Genomic DNA, 24,193 nt, shown 5'->3' with positions numbered 1-24,193 from the left:
CTAGTTTACATAGCCAGGCATCCTTGACATTGAAACACTGTTTTTTTCCAAAGGGGGGAAGTCTCTCTCTCTCTCTCTCTCTCTCTCTCTCTCTCTCTCTCTCTCTCTCTCTCTCACACACACACACACACACACACAAAATCAAATGGTTTCCTCTTGCCCCAACCCTGCTGTCCCTTACCCCCATGTTCTGTCCAGAAGAAAAATCCCTCAGCCGCAATGGTTGTTTTTATTAAATTCTCCTCAATAAAAAGCTCAGGCAGGATTTATTAGGTACTCAGGGCGGACGTTTAGTATTTCGCCAGTTATTAAGTGAAAATCAATAGAAAGCAAAGCAAATGGAAGTCACCGCACTGTTAGCGCACCGTTGTCGCCCAGATATTATGTCGGCTGTCTTGTAGATTCATGACAGACGAAAGAGGCCGGGAGAGAACTTTCTGCTTACATTGCAGGAGCCAAAGTGGGGTTATTCATTAGAGCAGGCAGCCGGCCAGATGGATTTCCAGTTCAGTTTTACCATTTATCTTTAAAACGCCTGTATCGAGTGAGAAGGAACACTGATATTATGTGATATCAATGGCAGGTTTATGTATCTAAATCAGGATTTATTGTTATTTTGTTCCAAAGACCTTTTTTTCTCAAGAAATACCATTTCACTGGAAGAAAATAATAGCTAAAACCTTGTCAAAGATAACCTTTCATGCTGTCCGTACACCACTAGCTGTAAAACAAATAGAATCCTGTATATAAATAGTTTTAACCATATCCTTACAAATCGTTTCCTTCGAATCTATTTCCCCTGTATCAATACATTTTCTTTTTTTGAGTCCACAGATGGGTTTTGGGGTGGTTCAAACTTTCCTCTGCCCGTCGCTTGGCTGTAAGTAATGCCAACAGTGTTTTGAATTGCATGGGAGGGCTGTGGTTTTCTTGTCGGTCTGTGGAACGCCCCTTTGTAGCTAACATTTGCTGTTCTTTTCTTCCCTTGGTCTCTGGAGATTGAGAGTCAAAACCACCCATGATTTTTTTTTTTTTTTTTTAGCTACTTCAGGGTCTTTGGGGAAGAGACCTGTTTTGCCTTCACTAAAATTGACTTTATGTGGTAGCTTTCTTCTAGTTTCCCAGTTCCTTCTCATTTAAAGGACAGATTACAGCAGATCTGATCAGACTGGATCTCCAGTCAATCCTGCGATGTCACTCAGATGCCAAACAGCAGAATGAAGGACGGCATGCTCTTGACAAATTGCTCCCAAGGAAGAATGCAATCCATACGTTTGTAAAATGTCATTAGTGACACATTAGGATTGGGAGAAAAATTATTTCTGGATTTTGATTGAATCTCTTCCTAATACAAAATTACAAACACATTTTTAGTGCTTAAAAAAGCCTGTAAATCGCAACTGGACATTTTTGCTCCTAACAACAAAAGTGATATTATTTCATAAGTAAAAAAAGAAAAGTACAAAATTGTTTATTATATATTTGGTCCTTGATATTCTTCCTTACCCAGCTAGGTAAATTTTAAAATCAAATTTAAGGTCTCATTTTGCTTTCCAGAAATTTCTCTCTTTTTAACCTGAAGTGACAATAAAATTCCCTTTCCTACCTGAATTGCCTAACACCCTTGTTTTTCCGGACAATCCACCTCATCGTCTTTGCATATGTGTGAGCCCACAGCTACTGCTGCCCCGAAGAAGCCAGGTCAGAGGACAAGCTCGTGTCATTTGAGATCTCTTTTCTGTCCTTCAATGTCTGTATGATCCCGGCGAAAGGTTAGAACTCTGCATGATGAACCTAACAATCCTACAGATCCTGCTATTCTTTTATTCCCTCTAAGAACAAATAGGCCTATGAAGATAAAATACATGACTTATTGCTTGCCTGAAGTTAAGTTTTCAAAAACATTGTTGCTTTTTGGTGTACAAAATCCAGAGTGCAATTTTTCCATATTGATATTTAATTTCTTACGTTCTATCAGTACCTTAATGCTATGTTTTGATATTTTGCAGTGTGGGCAGTGCAGAAAGTCATACTCTTTTAACTTCAGTCATCATGAGAATCCAACTTCAATAAAATTTTGCCCTAGAAATACTTACAGGATCACCATTCTGCTTAGAAAAATGACAATAATCATGTATGAGCACGGCGAGAGTTTGATCCTCCAGTGGCTGTGCTGATGCGGTCAGCGTGAGGCGTTTTTGGGATTGGTGATCTATTTAGAGATGTCTTAACTTGTGGAAACAAGGTTTCATTATTTTTTTTTTCCTAAGAAGCAAAAGTAACACAAGCAGTTATGAGAAAGAAATGGTGCTGTCAGTTAGCATGGCGTGCGTCAGGAGGACTGAAGGTAGTGCAGGCACCAATATTCAAAGTGCTGACTTGGGTTGGTTTCTGGTGCTCACCGCATCTCAAGAAAACTTGCCAAAGCTGTCTTACTTGGACTTCAGGGTATTAACCCAGCAGCCTTTCATCTTCTTACATTCTCGAAACTTTAGGTTTCCTAATTGTAGAGTGGATATAATATGTCTCGTTCATTCACACTACAATTGAGAACCAAAAAAAAATAAATAAATAAATAAAAAGAGAGAAAGAACATAAAGTACTTATTAAAAGAAAACAATACTTTATATAATCAGACTGGTGGGAAAAGTGGTGCAATTTAAAGCAGCCATATTATGAAAGAGTAACTGCTATCTACTGTAAAGCCTGTTTATGGCTCCTCCTTCATTCTTTAGAGAAATGTGAGAATGCCAAGGACAGGAGGTTTAATGGGCAGGCTGGGTTAGGCTGTATGATCCTGTGTGTCACGCTCCCTCTGGGTGGTCACACCCTTCTGTGTAGCCACACCCCTCTGGGTGACCACACCCACTCCAGGTGGCAACACCTACTCCAGACATCCAATAGATGAGCTCTAAATTCTGCCTTTGGTTATTCTTTGGCAACACTGAAACAGCACATCATACCCACCCGTGTACTATAGGACATAAGCACTACTTGCACATGCAGCAAGTGACATCAGTTCCATGCCTTTGTGCTTGGGCTAATACCTCCTCAGGCCTCAAGGAACACCCTCCACATTCTTTACTGATGTGTGTACTATAGAATGCTATCCAATACTAAAGACAAGTTTCTGATCAAGAAAATCATGTAAACCGACCCAGCAATTGCAACCACCAGCTGATTGAGGCGATGGATTGTGCTGGGCCCTGTGCTTACAACTACACACAAGAATCTGGTCTGGGATCACCTCAGATAAAATTTCCTTGGGGATCTCCCCAGTCGAACTACCAAACTCAGAACCCCAACCATGAAGAGAAGTGCAGGTTCCATGGTCTGCCATGGAGTGCAGATATCAGAGACAAGCCTCCTCAGAGGCTCAGACAGAGCAGTGGAGAGCATGACCAGGTGCACATGGAGGATATGGCAGTCTATCAGAACCTGCAGAGGACACCTGGCACCACAGCAGAGGACAGACCTAATCAATCAACCACCCCAGCCACATGTTGGCAGTGAAAAACTGGTCAAACGGAGACTCTAAGGTGGATTATGTCAATCAGTGGTTTCTGCAGTGACTTCATCGTGCTTGGAATGGCAAGATTGGCAGCAATTCATAACCGTTGACCTATCAAAACCACGTGAGCAAGACCCTCAGAGCATGCCCCACGTTGGGGACCTGAGATGGGGGGGAGACTGAGTGGGACTTCTCTCTTTATCTCCCCATTTACCCCAGACACAGAAAAAAGAGAGAGAATGTGGAAATAATAGTCTTACCCACTTTCCTGTAGCCCTTGAACTTTTGTGCCCTAATTAACCATGTAAAGATTGTCAAAAATGAAGGAAAAAAAACGAAAAGAAAATCATCTGATCACACAGGGAGCTTTCCAAAGTCTTAGATAACAAGGACATGGGGAAGGGAAGGAAGAGACTTCATTACCCATCCTGAAAAGCTAGTAATGAAATAAGAAGGCCATCAATCATGCTATGAACACGCAGTGCCCAGTTAAAAGTCTGTTCAGCAATGGAGTGGTCTAGAATGCATTGTAAATATGGTGGTCCCTCAAATATGGCTAACGTATAAATGAAACTAAGTCTTTGGTTCTGCTTAATTTTGATTGAAAAATGCAAGAACCACATAAAGCCAGTGGCTAATGTGCTCATTGCTTTTATCTCGGCAAAGGGATCCAGGAATGTTTACATGTTAAGGATGAGATATTTTGAGAACAAAACAGATTCATAAAGGATGAAACGTTTGAGAATTGCCAGAGGCCTGGCATGGTTAATTGAACAGTTGGGGCTTTCACTGGGGCTGTGCAAAGCAACTAAGTGAGAGTCAAGAAAGTCACATGATCAGATTAACATTTTAGAAATACCCTTTCTGGGCTAGGCACAATAATTGCTAGAATTACCAGAAATGAATACGTCACAAACTTTTCTGATACCCTGAATAGCTTTAATTTTCAGTTCAACTATATGAGCTCTATGTATAATCTTATTTCCGCTTCTGTAGCTTCAATTTTGTGTTCAGCTCCACCACTTCCTTCTTCACTACAGCACCTTCACTGCCATCGGGAGACAGACCTGCAGAGTAAACCGTCCACGTGGTGCTGGAGAGCTGCGGCAGGTCACCTCCTGAGAAATGTGTCAGGGTCCCTCTTGCAAGAACGAGCTGTCTTTAGCAGAGCAGGCCTTCAGGCAGGGCCCCACAGGGACGGCTGCCTCCTGCACTGCTGTGGTGTTTTGCCACCTTGAGGTAAGAGGGACCGAGCCTGCCTCCCATCCCCTTGTGTCCTTCCTTTGCCCTCTCCTTACGGAATGATGGAAAGAGAACCCAGGTAACACAAGGTGTCCACCAACTCACTCTCCACAGCAGCTCTGGCTGTTCCCAAGTGGAGGTGAGTGAGCTGCATAGCCCTTCAACCCCGAGTCCATGGCAATCCTGGCCCCTTTCCAACATGCACACATACACACCACACAAACACGCGTGCACACACATACATACGTAGATCACACACCACACACACAGCTTTAATTCAGCAAAAAACATATCGGAAAACACTAAAAGCTGGCATGATTATATTAAGCCTTTTTTGCTTTCCTTTTTTAAGGGAGGATTGTTAATAAAATCACACTTCCTTAAGAAAAAAAGAAATTGGGGGATGGGCAGCAATTGACTGCAACCCTAATTTAATTACACTGGGGCCAGGGAAGACGCTAATGTAAATATTCTGGTGAACAGCCTAAGACACTTGAAGTAATTACTTAAGGACTCCCTTTCAAAGAATCTCCTTTTTTTTTTTTTTTTTTTTTTTTTTTTTTATTAAATGCCTTTTAACATTAGCTCCTTCTTCCTGACAAATTAAATGAAATTTCATTACTCTCCCTGACTTAATGGCATGAGACTCCTGCCGAGGTGTGAGCGGACTCTCCCGATGGCCATCAGAGGCTCCCACGCTCAGACACAGTGCCCTGACACACAGGACAAAGAGGCTTCCCAGAAGCCAGAGTGTTTTCGCCCGCGCCTCCACAATCCTTCCCTTCTTTGATGTTGTTTCAGCTGTGATCCTTGCAAAAATCTATGAGATCAACAGCACTGTTATTTTCCACTGTTCTCAAGTTCATAGCATAAATATATATTTAGGATATATGCGGTAATAGCATCCTCCAGTGAGATTGTAATGATGACCCCAAGACAACAACGGCAAGCCATCGTATAGGACTTCGTAAATGCCTTCTCAGTAATTTCTCTCTTCTACATCATCCAATCCTCCTCAAAAACACTATTAATTTTCTCATTCTAACATGAGCAAACTCAAGTACAGAGAGGTCAAGCAATTCACCCCGCCTCACACAGGTGACAAGCAGCAAAGCTGGGATGCAATCTAATCAGCCGGCGGTTTTGACACACTTCTGTACACGTGGCCGCCCAACACTCAAGCCTTGATAGAAAGTTATTTGCAGGCTCCATCTGTGCAGGCGGAGACTCTGAGATCCTCAGCAACCAGCTGAAAGCACAAGTCCACAGCCCACATCCCTTCCTGGATCCTGGATCTGCAACCTCTTCAAGACAAGCAGGCTGCCAGCATACAGTACCAAAAGCATAGTCTCCGAAATGCTTTTGTTAAATTTTGTTTGTTCTACCTACTAAGGAGAAGAAAAAGTAATTCGACGGGTTACTTTTAAAAAAGAAAAAGGATAAAGAGATTATTGTTTAGATTGAATGTATTCTCGCTATCTGAGGCATCAGAGAGTGGGACAGCTTGCAGAACTGTAGAACTGAAGTCCTTGCTGCAGTTCTCAGTATGAGCTAAGATAGCATGTTTTGCTGTTGTTCTTGTTGTTTTAAGCAACAGTGGAGAAAACCCTTGCCAAATGAACACTGTCGAATTGTTCTGTTTTCAGAGAGCATTGCACTTGAGAATATGCCAGGGAGAAACTTAGATAAAATTAACAGTGAGGGGAAGGGCTTGAGTGTGGTCACTCCCTTTAGTGCATTTTGGGTTAGCTATCCATTTCAGAGGAAGCTATATATGTTTTAGAAATTGCATTCTTTTTCTTGTTTAGAACTAACTTCCCTTCTCACTCTTCATTTGCATTTAGCTTTATCTTCCATCTTCCGGATTTTCACCGCGCTTAGGGGTTTGAACTGTGCCGATTCATGATGGCAACCATTCAGTCTGTTCAACTCTGAAGCTTAAGAGGTGGGACCAACTTTGATGAGGATCGTTGCACATCTGCTTCCCTTCTTTTAATCTCACCCAGTGATATTTCACTTTGGCAGAAATTGTTTTCTCTAAATGCTACCCTGTTTCCTATCCCTGTGGACAGTAGTGTGGACTTCATGGTGCCATGCCTTAATTCACTAAAAAGATCTTTTGTAAGACTTGAGGCCATGTGGAAAAAAAAATAATTAGCTAAAAGTTAGGAAGACAAATTTTGCAAACAAAAAGTTTTTTTCTCCTTTAAACGTATGTGGCTTCAGGGATCGGAGATCAATGTTTTGAAAGAAATGAAGAGTTGGATTTATTTGGGTGCCGGGATCAGATATTGAGGCAATGCATCATTTGCTTCGTCTTGTGAGGTCCAGGTAAAAGTTCGTTCCCTCCATGGCCTGGTGCTTCTGACAAACAAAAATCATCAAGGACCCCAAATCAGTATTTTATCTAAAAAATGTGAGCTATCCCAAAGCAAGCATTAAAACACACAGCTGCCAAATTCCACAAGTAAAGAGAACTGGAGGTTGAGGCAGCTGAAAGACTCATGGGAGAGCCACGGGTGAAGTGTGGCCAGCTGCCCTCCTGGCCTTGAGGGACATCCAATCCAATTGCAGCTTCTTAGTGGATGTGAATTTCAAGGTTGCACCTGGGTGTTCAAGGGCAGGACCAAGTGTAATCGGCACTTAGATCATAGATTAATCTTATTTGCCATCTATTAGGTTTGATTCCCTTTCCCTCTCTCCCTCCCTAAAGCCAGGATTATTGTGATAGTTTAAGATAATGGATTCTAACAGAAGAAAGGTCATGCAGGCATGGAGATTTGGAACCTTAAGATAATATGATTAATCTAAAAGCTTCTTTCTCAGAGGGGAGGGCCACACTTTCCATATGTCTAATTGAGAGAAGAGAGCTGAAAGACTGAGAAAGAACCACAGAAAGAGAGTGCACAGGAACTCCGTCCTTGTCAACAACTGCAATTAATTATCATTGTCAGGATGATCTTTCATTAGTTTTTACACTAATAAGATAGATTTGCCTCTTGCCCGAGGCTGATAAAGCCTTATTGGCAATGTTGATAAGAATATGTCAGTATGGAGAGCATTTCATGGACATCTTCATTTTGTTTTACTTTTCTAACTTTGCAGAACTGAATGACACACCTCGGACATTAGAATGATGAAACGTCGTGTGAGTCCTTGACACTGCCATTGGCATAAATTAAGCAATAAGTGAATGCTAATGATTGACATAAACGCTACGAACATAAATGCATATTCTATAGTTAACTTATGCAGCTTAATCTTACCATTTTAAATGTTTAAGAAAGTCTATTCAACAGTGCTTCATTACAAAATTTTCCACGGTATCCATTCATTAATCATGATGAATCAGGATTCTAGGCTTCTGCGGAAGAAGTAATTAGCCCTAGTCTGTCAGTAGGAAAAACAGGAATTTAAACGTGAGCATGAGTTCTCTACTACCTTCTGCTCATTCCTCTGGAATAGAAACTGTTTTGTTTTACTCTTTACTGCTAATGTTTTCACCATTACGAATCCTTGTTATTTGAAGGTCATTAAAGTTTTATGGAAATATACATCCTCTGACATTAATGCAGACACACATTATATACCTTCTCTTCATACACAATCACTGGCATCACTTCCATCACCATCCCATTAAATCCAACTCGTCTCCTTTCCTTACTTGTTTGAATTCAGTACAGGTGTGATGTTGGATAATTTCAGGAAATGGGGGCTGGCAGGGGGTGAGCAGGAAAGCCCACAGTGGAGGCTGGATGTCTCCCAAAGACTCAATCAGGGGCCTCAGGGAGAGGAGGGTGGGATTTTAATCTACAATTTCTATACTCTAAAGAAATATTTTAACAGATGGAATTCCTTTGGCTTATTTACAGGACCAAAAAAGTGGGTGACTTGGTCTTACCTAAACCCAGAGTTTGTAACAGGGGAGGAGGTGACTTCTGGGTTTTCACACTCAGTGTCAGGAAGTTGGCATCTTGGCACACTTGGAACGTGGAGTGGAGCAGGCCTGCCCCACGAAAAGTTGAGGCTGTCACAGACCCCACCTGCCTGACTCACACACGGCAGCCTCTGAGCAGTGTTCAAGCTTCATGCCGTAATTTCATCTCAATAGAAAACATGCACCTTGGTGTGAAAATCAGCCACAGTACGTGCCAAGACAGCCACGTTCAGGTTAGGCCAGCAATTAGCGCTGCGGGATGAAGTGCAGAGAGCTCTAGAAAACTGAATGGAAACTGAAAAGCAATAAAGCTCATCTTTCTGCTGAAGATGATATTTTGAAATTTTGAAACATTTCCTCTAAATAACACTGTAAGCCATTGACTTCTCAGCTTCAAATCTTAATGGCCAACCATGAATTCATTCTGTAGTTTGAGGGAAAAATATATTTGTAATTTTTAAAAGCAAATATTATCACTTTTTAGAAGTCCAATTAAGAGGAGAAAATGTTCAGTCTGACAGTTAAGGCTCCATGCTCAGTGGCTTCCATCCCCTTCTCGGTTCCAACTGCTGACTCTAACTTCCTGCTTGCACAGCCTTGAGGAGATAGGAGTCATGGCACTCACATGGACAACCCGGGCTCAGTTCTTGGCTGCCAGCTAGCAGGAGCCAACCAAAGGCTCAGTGAGGTGAACTGGCCCAGAAAACCTTTCTCTGTTTCCTTCTCTGTTTCTCAAATAGTTTCCTTTAATTCAAACATTCTTCTTCTTCCTTTTTTTTTTAATAGTTGACTTTTAAACGTGTCAAATGGACCATGTTGGAGTTACAGAAGGCTTGCTGGGTCCTTGCCTGGTATTTCCTTTCCTCCCTAATCTCATCCCCACTTTGATTCATCAACCCACATACATCAAAGCTTTACCTAATATATGTTGTGTTTATTCTTCCCAGGCACAGGGAATATCACTCTCAAATGACTGACAACAACTCTAAAATGAAGTGGGCCCAAAGTGAGGTCTAATAGTTATAGGATGTCGCCCTAGTCAAACATAAAGAAATTAATGTGGCCCCTCCTGCACTGTCAGTGTGGAAATGTCATAGACAAGCAAGCAGGGAGACCCTCACGTTGCGGAGGGCTGGATTTCAATAGCTTTACATATTAAAGGTCCAGGGCACATTTCACTTGCTCTAATATCGAAAATCTAAACGTCTACAATCTACATTCCTTCTAATGTAGGTTATTTATTGCTGATTGAGTGCACGGCTGAGCAATGAGTCATATGCCATTGTGCATCTGTGAAAGTCATTGTCCTCTGGTTTTCAATAACAAATTAAGCAAAAAACAAGGAATTTGTACTTCTCTGAATTATCAGAATTTACATGCATCAAAATTGTGCATCTGTGTGTGTGTTTGTATTATATGTATAATATGTACTAAGAAAGTGCTGTAGGAAACAACCCCAATGAGAGAGAGTAGAGATGTACAATACAACATAGATTCAAAATTTCTTTTAAAAATATTCACATTAATTATGTCCTTTTCTCACTCCATCAGTGCTGGGGCAAGTACTAAAGGTCTGGTTAGAAGACACAGCTTGCAATGAATGCTCTGAGACTACAAAAACATACTCATCATTGCTCCAAATGTTTGAACCTTTCATGTCCTAAAATATCAGGCCTGAAATGTATCACCCAAAGCAATGGACTCTGTGATTCAATGGCTAGAGAAAGGCTAGGCCTTTGCATCTCTGATTCCCTGCTTGCTTTGGCAAGCTCCTTTGTTCTCCAGTCGCGTTTGACATGACTTTCTTACCTCGTCAGTAATCATGTTAACCAAACGGTTACCAGCATGTCAAGTGATCATGAGACACTGCACAGATTCTGTGTGTGTGTGTGTGAGGTGTGTGTGGTGTGTGTGGTGTGTGTGTGTGTGGTGTGGTGTGTATGTGTGTGGTGTATGTGTGTGTGTGGTGTGTGTATGTGGTGTGTGTGTGTGCGTGGTGTGTGTGTGTGGTGTGTGGTGTGGTGTGTGTGGTGTGTGTGAGGTGTGTGTGTGCGTGGTGTGTGTGTGAGGTGTGTGTGTGCGTGGTGTGTGTGTGGTGTGTTTGTGATGTGTATGGTGTGTGTGTGTGTGTGTGGTGTGTGTGGTGTGTGTGTGAGGTGTGTGTGTGTGTGAGGTGTGTGTGTGTGGTGTGTGTGTGGTGTGTGTGTGCGCACGCGCTTCTCTCTGGTTCCCTCTTCCTGCCTTTTTTCCCCTCTCCTTAAGACATACTCACCTGTGCGCACACACACACACACACACACACACACACACACACATATTTTCTGAATTCAAAAACAGCTGCTCATTGTGCATCAACTTGGTGATATCCAAATAAGCACATCCGACCTTGTGTTGATTGTTTTTGGGTTGTTACTAGGATGACGTACAAGATTTGCCTGTTTCATATGTTTCATGCTGGTTTAACCATTAGAGTACAAGATAAACTTTCTTCTGAAAATAGGTGATCTATCTCTTGTTAAGAAAACAAAGTAAGATTTTTCAAACCAGGCTAATTTCAGGAGGAAACAACAACAACAAATGCTGTGATACATGCGTTTATTAAAAATACAAAGTAAGTTGAGCAAATTACACCCAATTGTTTTTTCTTTGGTATTTCTTTTATTTTCCCCTTTTGAGGAAAAAATAAACAAGAATCAATTTCTGAGAAAACCTTTCAGAACCAAAGAGTTATGTCAAAATATGAAAAAAAATGCACCTGGGAGGCAATATGTTTTCTTAAAGAATTATTTGTGTTTTGCTAATTTTTGTTATCTTTTTCCTGTTTTATAATCCTTGCAGGTAAAATTAAAAATACAGAACATTTTTGTATATGAAATTGTAAGTAAATCATTTTCATCTTGCTTACCTGTTTCGAAATTGAACGACTGTGCTTCTAGCTGTGTGTATGCGTGTGTGTGCCCCTGCGTCTCTGTGCATGTGGGAGCTTGATCAAAAACTCATGTTATTTCTGTGAACCCATATATGTCATTTGCTGTATAGGAAGATAATTCAGAATTCTAATAATTACAGGACAGAGGTCAGAAAAAAATGGTTCAATGGTGTATTCTGTAATGTAAATTCTCATTTAATTGAATAACTTCACTTCCATATGACATAGTAGTAAATTTTGCTGCTGTAATTTGGATTTACAACTTTGTAGTTTTCATTAATTTTTTTTTCAATTTAGCTTTTATTGCAGAAATTATTTCTGTTCTTAAGTAAGAACTTTTCAAGCAAGAAGAGTGTTCATTTAAGTTCTGGAAAAAGAAAGACTTAGCCTGACGAAGGGAACATTTATCAAATGCTTACGTCTGTAAAAAAAAGTTATATCATGGGTTTCGGTATCTTGCTGGAGCTGGCTCGACTGCTACTTACCTTGCTGGAAGCCTAAAGCAGAGCGATTAGCAGGAACTCTGTCATAGTACCAATTGGAGTCCTGGCCATAGGATTCAGATCCAATTTGCTGCTGAAGTGCCTGGGATGATAGTTGAAGACAGTCCAGCTGTTTGCATCCCTGCTGTCAATGTGGGAGGCCCTGTTGGGGCTCCTGGTACCTGCCTTTGTCCTTGCCCAACCTTGGCTGTTGTATCCATCTAGGGAGTGAACCAGGGCGTGGGATAACTATCTATACTCTTCCTTCCTTCCTTTATTTCATATTTCCTTCTCTCTTCTCTGTCACTTAACACTTCTGATATAAAGCTTTTTTAAAAAGTATTTTCCTTTTGAATATTTTTTAAAATTCGTAATAGCAAGAAAATAAAGAAAATCTTTTCAAGTAGTTTAGTGCTACAGAATTGAATCTGCGCTACAGAAACATTGTACGATGTGCATGAATGTTCTAAGGCGTTGATTTATATATATGCAGCCTCAGAAAATTCTAAATAATGGTGCAACTCCAGGAATGATACAGGAACATAAGATGGTAAGACCTGCTTCTAAAATAAGCTGGTAAAACCATATTAAGAGATCTGAAAGCCTGGAGCCAGACACTAAAGCATTTGAAAAGTCAAAGATCTTTCTGCCTCCAAGGCCTACAGCAGAAACATGATCAAAATCCAAGATGACCTTTCCCAAAAGGAGAAAAAAAAATGCATGTGTTATAGGACATTTCACTTTCAATGCATTTTATACTTAAACATGTCCAAAAATAGAATCACCAAGGATAGATGCATTGGTGTGCACTGGAGGAGGACAGTATCAGGATTTCTGAGTGCAATAATATATCTAGGATGATTTCTGTGGACACACAAATAGAAGATCCGCTGTTAATAAAGAGATACAACATTTTAAGTGTATATCTTTTTTTAATCAGTCACTCTTTGCAAGTAACGCTTTATTACTTCTGAGTTCTTGACAGGCACTTGAATAAAGGTCACATAATAAACCGAGCTTATTTCTCATTGCAGAAAAACAATAAGTCATCTCTGCATCCATTATTTACCAAATTGTCTTCATTTTTCTTCACCTGCTGGGTTTTCAGCAATAAAGATAAATAATATTATAAAACTGGCCTTGATAGTCTCTATGATGCAGAATCTGAGCATGAGCTAGCCTTTGAGATCAGAGGAGTGTGAAAGAATTAGGAAGAATTTGCTATTTAGGTCATTTACCAGAAACATATAAAAGGCTATTTTTCATATACAGAGATCCATCTAGAACCACAAATATAGGTGCTATATAAAAAATGATCTAAATAAATACGAACTAATAAAAAATGTACTACATATTTACTTTCAAAGCAATAATATTTTCACCAGTAATCACTAGTATAATTCCTTTTCCAATTCTTTCTCCCTTGGGTGCTTTTGCTTATATATTTTCTGCATTGATTAGAAGTGCTTGTTAGAACAGGAGAGAGAGAAAAGGAGAGGTGAGAGGGAGAGACTCACTAAGAAAAAATGCAGTTTTTAAATATGCTTCCTTATCATGATTAAAAAATCCAGCTCAAGAAAATCCTATAAATTCATGCTCTGACCTTGCCTTTATGAACTGTCTGTCACATTTCTCCATTCCGGGAAGTTTCATCCAAGCAAAATGCAGTGATGTGGGGGATGACAAGTAACAAGTGGGAACTGGGATTTGAAGATCTGCCATTTAAATTCAGCACCTGCACTTCTAGCCAAGTGGATGCAATGGGTGCCACCTCCTTCCAGCCCTGGTAGGGTTCTCAGGGGAGGAGTGTGGACAATGCCCCTGCCGTACTGATACTGTTTCATGTAGGTGTCACAGCCTAACTCAGTAGTCACATCTCACCACAAATTTGGATTGCACAGAACTTGAGCTACGATGACAAGTTAACTAGAGGACATGGAGTGCCACCCTCTGGAATGGGCTCAGGAGAGAGCATGAAGAAATGGAGCAAAGTATTTGGATAGGCGGGCAAGCAGAGAACCCCAAAGGCCCGTTGTGGGAAAAATGCATTCCTAGATGCCCCTGTGTCCTCCTGGGTGCACCTCATGGCCTTGGTCAGAGGAAGAAACTTCTGGCCATGCACTGTGTGTCATGTTGAGAAGGGTCGTGAAACTAAGTTTCGGTGAATTTTTAAATGTGTTAAACCTGTTTTTTCATTTGGTTTGGTTTTTGCTTTTTTAATTAGGCTGTGTTTTAATTGGACTTCCGTGTTTCTTTTTTTGTGCTGCTGCAATTTAGCTTAAAAGTTCATGTTTTCTCCACCTTCTTTTTGAGTGTGGAATCTTTACCTTGAGTCTACTTCCTTAAAACTTGAATTGCCTGCTCCTAGAATCCCAGATACTCTCCTGCTCATCTCAGAATTCAACAAAACATCTGAAAATCTTTCTAAATAATTCCAGAAGAATTAATAATTGTATTGTTTATATTCTCATTGAATCATGTACTTTTCTTTAATGTGTTAATATATTAATTGTTAACCAGTTTCTCTAACATGATTGGAGACTGGGGTTCTGTAGACATCACTCTTTTAAACTTATTTATTTATTTATTTATTTATTTATTTATTTATTAAAGATTTATTTATTTTTTATTACAAAATCAGATATACAAAGAGGAGGAGAGACAGAGAGAAAGCTCTTCCCTCCGATGATTCACTCCCCAAGTGAGCACAACGGCCGGTGCTGTGCCGATCCCAGGCTGGGAACCAGGAACTTCTTCCAGGTCTCCCACACGGGTGCAGGGTCCCAAAGCTTTGGGCCATCCTCGACTGCTTTCCCAGGCCACAAGCAGGGAGCTGGATGGGAAGTGGAGCTGCCAGGGTTAGAACCGGTGGCATATGGGATCCCAGGGCATTCAAGGCGAAGACTTTAGCCGCTTGGCCACGCCTCCGGGCCCAAAAATATTTATTTATTTTTTATTGGAAAGTCAGATATACTGAGAGGAGGAGAGACATAGAAGGACCATCCATCCACTGACTCACTCCCCAAGTGACTGCAGTGGCAGGAGTTAAGCTGATCCAAAGCCAGGAGCCAGGAGCTTCCCATGGGTCTTTCATGAGGGTGCAGGGTCTCAAGGTCCTGGACCATCCTTGACCATCCTCCCAGGCCACAAGCAGGGAGTCCGATGGGAATCAGGGCAGCCGGGACGTGAGCTGGCACCCATACGGGATCCCAGAGTGTGAAAGATGAGGATTTTATCCACTAGGCTACCATGCTGGAACCTATAAACTTTATTCTTACAACTAAGTTGTATTGGGTGGTACCTGGCACATACCAGGAATGAAATTCCGTACTGTTACTATGCATTATACAACACATCAAACTGTCACTATGTCCATGAAAGTCTGTGAACTCTGAAAACAAGGTATGCTAGTTAAAGCAACATAATCCTGACTATAAAATGTACGTATAGCAGGTGACATTTAGGAAAATCAGGACATATAGTCATTAATTTAAAATGAAAAATACCTTTTACTGTAATGTTTCAACTTTTGCTCACCGTAAATAACCCTTTATGTTACAAGTCTACCTACATGATTACATACCAAAATCTATAGAGCATACTCAAAGCATATTGTGGACAAATACATGCAAAACCGTCCACTTAGTAATGGGAGGAGAATGAAAGCTTAAAAGATGAAGTTGTGTACATTTGGCACATGAGACAAATGAAGTGTTATTATTTAAAAAAACAGGATTAACCTCAGAACTCTGGGATGACTCATCACTTCATTGTGTGAATCATAATGATTCTCCTAAGCTTTGTCTATTAGGGAGATTGTGTGAATTTTCTACGTGTTTTTTTTTAATGATTGCATTACTTTGCAGTGACAATTGATATTGCAATTTCATTTACGTCATATTTTGAAAAGATATAGGCATATCAAAATTTACAGCTACCTTAAATTACATTTCTAATGAGAACGATCAGTGTATACAAAGGACAATTACACTGAGGTAAACTGAAAATGCTTTCAAAATTTAAAACATTTATATAAGTGAATAATATTTCCTGAACCTCAATACGTAGTTTCAGAAACACAATCATACTTTCCATCCAGTGCTGTTTCCCGTCCATCCTTACTCTGCCTTCCTTTCAATTCACTTGATAATCACTGGCTTAACTCTGACAAATAAATAAATCAACCAATGCTAAGCAGAAATATTACTGCTTCTTAGGAGTCCAGCCAAGCACTAGGAACAATAATCAAATCTAATATCAAAACATTAATTTCATTTATATGCATTATATTTTTCTTTTATTCTCTGTATTTGTTACTATTAATCAAGAGGGAATTTATTTGTTTGGAAGAGATTAGCTTATTTCAGTAAGCATAATGATTTGCAATTGATCACATTTTGCTGCAAAATCCAGGATTTCTGCATTATGCCTGAGTACTAGTCCATGATGTACATTTTTTTATCACTTATCAGCCAATAGAGACCTGGGTTGCCTTCATATTTTAGCTCTTGTGACTTGACCTGCAATAAATAAAAGTATATAGATAACTTTTTTAATATGTCAATTTTATTTCTGTTGGGTAAATTCCCAGGAGTCGTACGGCTCGTTCCTTTGGTATATTTATTTCCAGATTTTTGATGAACCCTCATGTTTTCTTCCATACTAGTTGTATGAATTTACAATGCCAATGCAGTATATCGGGCACCTTTTCTGCAAACCCTCAGTCATTCTTGTCATTTTTTGATGCATGCCCTTGTGACTAGTCAAGATGAGACCTCATTGGGGGTTATTTGTGTTGTCTGAGGTTCAGTGTTTCTGAGCATCTTTCCATGTGTTTGTTGACGATTTGTATTTCATCCTTTGAAAAATGCCTGCTTATATTCTTAGCCCATTTCTTGAGTGGACTGTTTTTAGAATTGTGGTTGAGTGTCTTATTTGGCTATTAATCCTGTATCAGATGTAGAGTTGGCAAATATTTTCTCCCATTCTGTCAGCTGCCACTTCATATTGTTGAGTGTTTCCGTAGCTGTTCAGATGCTTCTTCAATGGATGTAATTCCATTTTTTTAAATTTTTGCTTTCATTTCCTGTGATTCTAGAGTATTATCCAAGAAGTATTTGCCACAGCTAATGCCTTCTAGCGTTTTCCTCCAGTAATTTGAAGGTTTCAGGTCTTAGGTTTAGATCCTTGAATTTTTTACAAGAGGTGTAAGATGAGGGTTCTGTTAAATACTTTGGCATGTGGATATGCAAATTTCCTAGCACCATTTTAGCTTAATTGTCAAAGAATATTTGGTCATGGATTGCGGGCTAATATCTGGGCTTTCTATTCTGCTCCATTTGTCCACGTACCTATACTTGTGCCAGTACCAAGTGGTTTGATTATAACTGCCCTTTGGTTTATCTTGAAATCTCATATTGTGATACCTTTCATTTTGCTTTTATTGTTTAAGATTGCATTAGTTATTTGAGGATCTCATGGATTTCCATCTGAATTTTAGAATATTATTTCCTAGATACGATAAGAATGCCCTTGATGTTTTGATGAGGATTATATTGAATCCTCTGATTGATTTGGGTGGTATGGACATTTTGATTGGTTTACTTCACCCAATCCATGAACATGGAAGATTTTTTTTTAATTTTTTGGTGTCTTCTTCTGTTTCTTTGCAAAACGTTTTCTAATTTGCGTTATAGATATCTTTCCCATTATTACAAGTTGTTTCTTAGCAATGGTATTAGTTGTGTATACAAATGTTGTTGGTTTTTCTGATTTTATATTCTGCAATTTGTCCAAATTTTCTTACTTGTGTCAGTAATCTCTTAGTGGCATGCTTTTTCTCCCCCAACACATTTTTTCCTGTAATTATCTCAATTGTGTTTAGTACACTCCTTCCATACTCAATCTCTTTAAGGTTTTTATCATAAGTGATGCTGTATTTTGTCATATGCTTCATCTGTATCTTTTGAGATAATTGTTTGTCTCCAGGGAAAAATGCCACTTGGTCCAGATCAATAACCTTTGCTGTGTTGTTGGAATGGGCTAACTAGTTTTTGGTTGATGATGTTTATATCTAGGTACACTGGGTATATTGATGAACAATTCTCTTTCATTGTTATATCTTTTTCTGCTTTGCAATCAAGATGATTCTGACCTCATAGGAATTTAAAAGAATTTTCTTTCAATAGTTTTGAACAGTTTTAAAAATCAGGATTAGTCCTTGAGAAGTTTTCTATGTACCAGCCCTGAGGTCGCCGGGTGTAGGGCTTTTCATGGATGGAGGATGTTGGGGTTTATTTTGTTTGTTTTTGTTTGTTTTCTGTGATTCAAGCTTCACTTTGTTTATTGGCTTGTTTTAGTTTTTATGTCTTTATGCCTCAATCTTGTTAAATTGTATGTCTAGAAATATATCAGTTTTGCCTAGCTTTTCAAATTTACTGTTTTTGTTTAGTTGGGCAATTGCTTATCAAGTATATTGGTTTTTCAACCTCAGGTCTTTTTATGGGCATTTTGTATATTTTAATTTCAACATTGGGTAATTTTTTTCTCTAGTTTTAATCATTTCTTCCCACATAGTCTTAATTTGGTCTTTGTGGTTTGTTTGTTTGCTTTTTTAGTTTGTTGCAATTCATTGAATGATGAGAAATCCTCTGTGGGTAATCTGGCATTTCCCTATTGCACATGTTACGCTTTTTTATTTATTTATTTTGTTTTTTTTTTTTTTTCAAAAGTTTGACTACAGGTGCCAGGGAGAAGATCTTTCCTGATCGTGGCTGTTGTAACTCTCATGCTCTCTGTGTATTTGGATGCCCACGTCTTTCCATGAAGAAGTCTTATAAACCATTCTGTTTTTCCATAATTTAACAAAGCATTGTAACAACCAAAGATACATGAGTACTTTCTCTCTTTTTAATAAAATTAAATATTATTAAAGTTACAGCTTAAATTTTTTTCTAATTGAAATATACTTATTTAGTATATGGATAATCCTTCATATTCTTAAAAAATCTGTATACTTTGTTATGAATAGACTGAAGCATTGTATTATGGTGCTGTGCCAATATATTAGATAAGCACCCCTAAGAAATATGCTTTCTCATTGGGAAGATGACGCAGGCTAGTAAAGTTCAGTTAGATCCAAAGCTGCATTGACTGCGATGGGTGTTTTGGCACCCGGGATAAGCCATGGCTTGGGGTACCAACCTTTCCTACTATTGCCTGTGCAGATCCCAGCTTTTCTGCTTCTGAGTCAGCCCCTGTTCCTATGTCTGAGAATGAATCACTTTCTGGCCCAAGTACTTTGATTCTGCCAGTCACATGCAGAAACCCAAACGAAGTCCCTGGCTCCTGGGTTTGGGTTAGCCTAGCCCTGGCTACTGGGGACAATTGGGAAAGTTGTATCTCCTTCCCTTTTCATTGCAAATTAATAAATAATTATAAGTGATTTTTAAAAAGCATTTATTTACTTTAAAGTCAGAGTAACGGAGAGAAAGGGAGAGACAGAGAGCCTCCACCTGCTGATTCCCTCCCCAGTGCCCTCAACAGCCAGGGCTGATCCACATGCAAGCCAGGACCGAGAGCTTCATACAGTTTTCCTGCTTGAGTGACAGGCACAAAAGTCGTGGTAGTAGTCTGCCATTTTCCCAGACTATCATTAAGGAGCTGGATCAGAAGTGGAGCTGATAGGATATAACACAGTGCCCATATGGGATCCTGGCAACTTATGCAGTAGCCTAACCCACTATAGAACAAAACTGGCTATAGATGTATGTTTGTATATCTATTAGATTTATTTCACACACACACACACATATATATATACACACATACATACACATATGAAATTCAGTTGATAACATAGTAGAGTCACAATAATATCCTTTTTTTTTAAGTTGAAAATGAAAACAGAAATATTCCCTTGTGAACAATTATGTATTTGGGAGAATTTTGACCTTTCTAAGCAATTGTTGGGCCTGAGTAAAAAACATAATATCTGAAATAAAAAGGAAAGTGCTTCTTTCTCGTGCAGCACTTTCTGTCTGTCCTGATTCTGGTATGCAGAACTCCCAGCAGCAAGGATAAGATAGGGCCTGCCCCTGGGGCAGTTAGGTTAGCCACTCCACCTCTGGACTTTGGGCTGCGAAGGGCTTGTCCTATGGCTAGAGGTTGTTGTCAAGATAAAGCAGGCTAATGCGCACGCCAGCACTTTGTAAAGTATAAAACACTGTATAAATGTGAGATGTTATTGTAAAAGGAGGTTTAAAACTATAGCATAAAAAAGACTTGTTATAAAAATAAAAGTGACTCTAGTCACTTATTTTTATGAGGCACTTTTCTCTCTTTGGAAAAATATAATTTACTAATTCAAGTGAGAGCTATTAATTTCTCAGTCCTTCACAGCCATTAAAGCAGAGATGATGACTTCAATTCAGTTTACAAATGGAGTGGGCACACTGCATGGTGATTCTACACTCGGGTTACATAGAAATGGAATTAAATTGAATCAATGAAAAGAGAAGAAAAGCAGATAAACAGCTACTTTGTCTCCTGTGAGACTGCAAGCCTGAAATAAGATACCAACTAAAATACATTCACTTTCTCTTAGATGTCATTTGGAAATATTGTCTAAAATATTAAATATCAACTAAAATAATATTTGTGTGTCATCACTAACACCATTAGGAATCAAGTGATCACAGAGCTTTTCATTCAGGGGGGCTTGCTGAACTTTCTCTGCGACTACACTTTTGCCAAACGTTTCTCAAATGTACAGCCCAAGCCACATCACTGCAGAGAAGTCCTGTTAGCAAGTGGTGGAGAAATAAACGCTGGGCAACAGTTGCTCCCAAATAGATGAGTTTGTCCTCTAGGCTGTGATTTTGGAGCTATACATGAAGATGTTTTGAATTCTTTTTACTATTTTCCAAGTACCTTGGCAAATGCAAAGCAAAAAGTGATTCTCTAAGAAGTGCTTACATAGTTGTAAGTTATATTCTCCTGTGTCCAGTTTACTGTGGATGACAAACCCTGTGGGGTCAATAAAAGAGAAAACCACCTGGTGATCCTGAGTAAACTCCACGAGTCTCTGCAACACTCAGCTTTCATGGGAGCACAAGCGTGATAATGATATTTCGTTGCCAAGGCCTTTGTGACTTTTGCACAAACTAATGTTAGAAGACAAAGTATGTAATACTTCAAGCCTAGCATTTGACGCCATACCATTACAGTGTGTAAACTCATTCGAACAACCCATGTGGAACAAGTATTCTGGAATGCTGGAGGAATTTTTTATACATAGTTATTTTTACCAATGTTCTTGTTTCTAAAACACAGCAAGGTTAAAGTTACATCCATTCATTTTTCTGATGACACACAGAAAACACTAACAAGAAGGACATAGCCAAGGAATGGATGGGGTGCTCCCATCCTGTAGTAAAGTGACTGGGTTCAAGCTGAAGCTAAGTTCTCATTCCAGTTTCCTATTAACACAAATTTTGGAACCAGCAAATGATGACCAAAACAATTAGAAGCCTACTATTCATGTCTGGAGCTGACTGAGTTCCATGCTCAAGGTCTCAACGTGACCCAGCTGTCTGAATTCGCGAATCAAAGTGCATCTCTCTCTCTTTCTGCTCCCCTTCCTTCTCTAAATAAAACATAATATTTAACAAAACAAAAGTCTGTTAGGTTGTTGCTTAGCATCAAACAGATATACAATAGCTTTGGAGATGTGAGAAGTGATTTAAACCTCTTCTCCCACTTTACTTGAGTGCTTACTCTCATTGGAGCTCATGCCCCTGAACTTGATGTATGTAAGCCCTTGATGTCCTCAGATATAAGGAGGTTAGAGGTGCCCGAGGGTGACTATCTGACTAAAGAGAATGGATGTCCAAGTACTTCTGAATGAAGATTCGAGAAGTGCAATTAACTCTTAGTAGTAAGATAACCTGCATGGACCAAACATTGTCGCCAAGCTTTCAATGTCGAAGACAATGTTGAAAATAGCAAGAAGGAAATGGCTCATCATAAGATACATTCAGAAAAAGTGCCTTACAAGAATGTGGGAGACAGTAAGATGTGACATGATGAGCAAAAGCTGAGGTATTCAGTTCCAGCAGCTCATCTTGTGAAAGGTGCCAAATGCAGCCCTTCAGAGTGACAGGAGTGCTAGACAGTAACTCACAGCTATACGAACACATACACATCTCTGTTAGAGGTAAATATACAGGAAAATATAAAAGCCAATATTGTTTTAATTTTGGTCTGTGACTCCACTTTTTATTTACTGTGCAATTTAAAAGGAAAAATGTTAAATTTATGAAAAATGTATATGACTAACCAGTTGACAAATCCATGGTTTGTCATCAGTGACATAAAAGGGAAAGGAAGTGGAGCAGAGCAAGAGGTCGTAATGGAACTTAAGTTAGAATCAATTAAGTAGTTTAACTTTTAGAGTGTTATGTATAAATTACATGGCAACCACATAGAAAGTATGTAATAAAAATGGAAATGAAGGGCCTGGCACAATAGTGTATCAGTTAAAGTCCTTGCCTTGAACGTGCCAGAATCCCATGTGATCGCTGGTTCTAATCCCGGCAACTCCATTTCCCATGCAGCTCCCTACCTGTGGCCTGGGAAAGCAGTCGAGGATGGCCCAAAGCCTTGGGATCCTGCACCCATGTGGGAGACCCGGAAAAAGTTCCTGGCTCCTGGCTCGTGGCTCCTGGCTCCTGGCTTCGGATCGGCGCAGCATCCAGCCATTGTGGTCACTTAGGGAGTGAATCATCAGAGGGAAGATCTTCCTCTGTGTCTCTCTTCCTCTCTGTATATCTGACTTTCCAATAAAAATAAAAATAAATATTTCAAAAAATGGAAATGAGAGGGGAATCAAAGAATAAAATTGGATTGATCATGAAAGAAGATAATCATTGATGTTGTGAGAGAAAAACATGATGTGCAGAAAACAAATAGCAAATTACAAGTTTCCTGTTACCAAAATTATCCAAAATGTAAATGGATTAAACTCTGTAATTAAGAGGTAGAGACAGGCAGAATGAAAGAAAAGGAAAAAGGACGAAAGCTTGATTTAACTTATAAGGTCCACAAGAGATGACCTTTTCATCTAATGAGATAAATAGGCGTAAATTGAAATGATGAAACGAAAATTCTATGCAAAAATTTGCAAAATTCTGCTAAAGTGACCACACTAGTAGGGAAAAATGAAATTATAGTCAAACTTGCCTAAGTGACAGACAAGAAATTCATATATCAATACAAATTTCAAGTCCCGTAAATGATAATTTATCCATTGTAAACTTGCAATAAGTGTTCTCTTTTGCCTATTGCCAATCATGTGAAGCTACCTATATACATATAAATATTTATTTATTTATCTGAAAATCAGAGGAGAGATTAGAGAGAGATTACAGAGAGAGAGTGTGAGAAGAAAAAGAGAGAGAGGGATTGAGAACAAGGAAGAAGGGAGAAGAGAGAAGAGAAAAGCTAGAGGGAGGTTTCACATTGCTGGCTCACTACAAAATGGACTCCAAGATCTGCTGGCCAGGGCTGGGCCAGGACAAAGGCAGGGGCCAGGCATTGATTCATACAGGTAGGTAGGGGCCCAAGCATGTGGGTTAGCTACCGTTGTTTTCCTAGGCACTTGATAGGAGCGCTGGATCAGAAGTGGAGCAGCCAGAATTGGATCTAGTACTCATTGGAGTTGCTGGTGTCCCAGATGGCTGCTTAACCCTCAGTGCCACTGCTGCTTAGGGTATGCTTTTCATCCCTGTTTCTATGCCTCCGAGTAATGAGAGATCCTTTCTTCTTACCATTTACTTAAATCTGAGACTTGTTTAGTTTTCCCTGTCATTGATTATTAGTTTCAGTCACTTTGATTGGGAAATACATTTGCAAGTTGTAAATCCTTTAAAACTGATGATGATATGTTTTGCAAACCAAAGTGTAGACTGCGTTTTAAAATATTCTATATGCATTTGAGAAAAATGCACTTTCTGCTCCTGTTTAATGGAATATCCCATAGAAGCGAACTTCACAAATATATGGAAAAATGGAATTGAAGGAGGAATTTTTTT

This window comes from Ochotona princeps, chromosome 6 (assembly GCF_030435755.1).
Source record: "Ochotona princeps isolate mOchPri1 chromosome 6, mOchPri1.hap1, whole genome shotgun sequence".
NCBI lineage: Eukaryota > Metazoa > Chordata > Mammalia > Lagomorpha > Ochotonidae > Ochotona > Ochotona princeps.
Note: the sequence above shows the minus strand (reverse complement) of the source record.